This window comes from Echinops telfairi, unplaced genomic scaffold (genome assembly GCF_000313985.2).
Source record: "Echinops telfairi isolate 266 unplaced genomic scaffold, ASM31398v2 ScPeMD7_4;HRSCAF=17, whole genome shotgun sequence".
NCBI classification, from domain to species: domain Eukaryota; kingdom Metazoa; phylum Chordata; class Mammalia; order Afrosoricida; family Tenrecidae; genus Echinops; species Echinops telfairi.
The window spans coordinates 8171579-8174879 of record NW_022103900.1 but is presented as its reverse complement, the minus strand read 5'-3'; positions in this window follow the sequence as shown (position 1 = coordinate 8174879).

Here is a 3301-nt window from a genome sequence, read left to right as displayed (position 1 = left end):
GCATGTGTTGCATGAGTATGAAGAGGAATTTATAGACTGGTATTGGAACACATGGGCTAATATTGACTTATGGACTTGATCTGGACTGGGATGTTTTCTTAATATACAACTACTCTTTGATGTACAGCCCTCTCTTTACACATATGAGTGTCTATGAATTTGTTTCTCTAGTCAACCTCACACTAACGCATTACGGTACCTTGGGAGTGGGGGACTAGAGAAACCAATCATGAAGATGGAGAGTGGATGCTTGTTTGACTCTGCCTATGGTAGTTTTTCTTATTTGGCTAGCCAGAGGTCAGGTATAGTATTACAGTTTACTTGGTTGCTTTCTGGAAAGAATGTGGGAATTTAAAGTTTTGATTCCTGGAAAGTGTCTTTGGTTAATCCTATCTGAAATGGTGAAATTGATTGTGATAAATGTGAATCTTGAGCTCGGATGGCAAAATCGCCTCTTGAACAGAATTCTCTGAGGCCATGCTGCTTAGTGAAAATGGCTGACTGAGGTCAAAATAGCTGACAGAAGGTCCTGCTCTGGTTTGAGGCAATGAAGCCAGAGTCCCAAGACCATATTTTGTATCAATGGAATTGTTTAAATAAGGATTGAGTTAAGATAGATAAGAATTGAACTTAACTCTTTTAAGAATTGAGTTTAGGCTCTAACTGTACTGGGTTTATATTGTTTTCTTTTGACTTGTTATTGATATAATGATTGATAGGAATGATTATTGGGAAGTATAAATAGAGAGTTTAGAAGCTGTTTCAGTGACCAATTTGAATCTACAAATGGTTCTGGAGCGGCCTACAAAGAAGGCTCTGGAAAGCTGAGTCCCACCCAATGTCTTGAGTGCTCAGGACAGTCAAAGGTGAAGAGAGTTGCCTAGGGGGCTGTTGACAGGTTGAAGCAAAAAAGGAACAATCTTGTTTTTTGAATTTTGGTCTAGTGGTTTGTATCAGAAGCTGTACAACATTTGGAGCCATAGAAGGATCTCTTTGCTCTAGGACTGAATTGTTAAAGGGAGCCTGTGGGCAGGTTGAAATGCTTGCTAGGTGACAACTTGGATCCGCTTGTTGGGGGGAAGTGAGAGAAATGCAGTAATAGAAGGGTTGAGTCTGGCCACTGACACCCATGGACCTGGTTCACAGGAACTAGAGGAGAAAACGAGAGTGGATTGACTAGTCTGAAGTTCATGACTAGTTTAGTTCTATCCTGTTGAGAATTTGTTGTGGGGCACATGGTTGAAAGGCGAGGCAGCCAATGGGCACCCTGGTGAGGCTAAGTGAGGCAGCCCACACTGAGTTGATTAGAACCTGACCAGGTGAAGAGAAGATTTTTCAGCCTGTGAACTGGTGCATATTCCTGCTATCTTTATGAACGGCCTGTCCTGATTTGACTTTGCTTATGGATGCAATAAGGCTTCACAGGGTTCCAATTGGAATGAAGATTCTTCACATCAAAGACCATTCTTATCTCCTCAGAGAGCTGGGTTGATATACGTGGGCAGTATAGAAATTTGATACCCAAAATTGAGTGGATAAAGACATGAAGTGGCTGGCTGTAAAGTTTTCATAGGTGGGGGAATATATTCATATGATTAAAGGATTAAGGTGTAGGTGTTACTTAACTGCAATTGTTGGCATAGAATATTGTTGTGTTGCTCACTTATAGAATATTATGTTTAAATGAAGGTGCCAGATATTGAATTGTATGTATTTTAGTTCTATCCTGTTAGGTACAGATATGTTTTTTATTATTGTTTATTTGAAAATATATATGGCTAACGAGTTACGTGAAAGTGTCAAGTTGACAAGAGGTGGTCGTGGTAGTTACATAATCTGGTGTCCACTTGAGGCTATTAAGAGTGAAGGGATTGACAGTTTAGTCTATCAATCAGGTTGCAGCTTGATGACCGCATTTGGAGGTGCTATGGAGATAAATAGCTCGCTGAAGGCCAGACCCACTCTCTTGCTGCTTGTCTTCCTTCTGATAAGCCACATGGAGCTATGCTGATGGAACCAGAGCCCTGGAGTTGGAGGAGCTCCAGGAGACTCACGCCAGCACTGAGATGCTTCCACCTCCACTGGATCCACAAGACATTCCACCCACTGGCCTGTGATCTTCCTGCATTTGGCATCATTGCATGTGTTGTGTGCGTCTGAAGAGAAATAGACTGGTGTGGTAGCTAGATAGTCTGTTGTCAATTTGAAGGATTAAGAGTGAAGGGGTAGAGTTTAGTTTGTCAATCAGGTCGCAGCTTGATGACCTCATTTAGGAGGCACTAAGGTGATAAAAAGCTTGCTGGAGGCAGGACACAGGCACACTCCCTTGGAGACTCTTTAATAACAAGGGTCACTCCCCGTGAGACATTGCAGCTGACAAGACACATGGAGCTACACTAATGCCCTGAGCTGAAGGAGCCACATGGAGACCCCTGCCAACACTGAGATTCTTACCACGTTCCTGCATCCACAAGACTTCCCACCCACTGGCCTGTGATGTTCCTGCATTCGGCACCATTGCATGTGTTTCATGAGTCTGAAGAGGACTTTATAGATTGGTATCTGACATATGGGCTCATATCAGACTTACGGACTTGATCTGGACTGGGCTGGGATGTTTTCTTAATGCACAATTAATCTTTATATAAAGCTCTTTCTTATACATGTATGGGTCTCCCTGGATTTTTTTCTCTAGTCTACCCAGACTAACACAACTGGTATCGACATATGGGCTAATATCAGACTTATGGACTTGGTTGGGACTGGACTGGACTGTGATGTTTTCTTAATATACAATTATTCTTTGATATAAAGGTCTATGAATTTGTTTTTCTTGTTGATTGTTTGTGAACCTTCCTGATGCCGCGACGCTTTAATACAGTTCCTCATGTTGTGGTGACCCCCAACCATAAAATTATTTTTGTTGCTACTTCATAACTGCAATTTTGCTACGTTTCTGTGAAAGGGTCGTTCGACCCCCAAAGAAACAGCGACCCACAGGTTGAGAACCGCTGCTCTCGTCAACCGTGACTAACACAAACAGTGACATGGGACAGTTTACTTCTGATGCAACTCATGACTAATTCTATCACATTGCATACAGTGGATGCTTATCATATACTCTTAATTTGCATACAGAAAGTGCACAAATCGGTTTCTTCTGCACTCGTATACTTTTTTCTTTTTTATAAAAGCTACAACTACTGCCACCTGGTGTTGAAAATTAGTCTTTCGTCTGTTCAAAGTCATCAGAAACCGCTTCTATACCGGTCTCTTTCCATTAGAAGCAAGGACAAAGTGC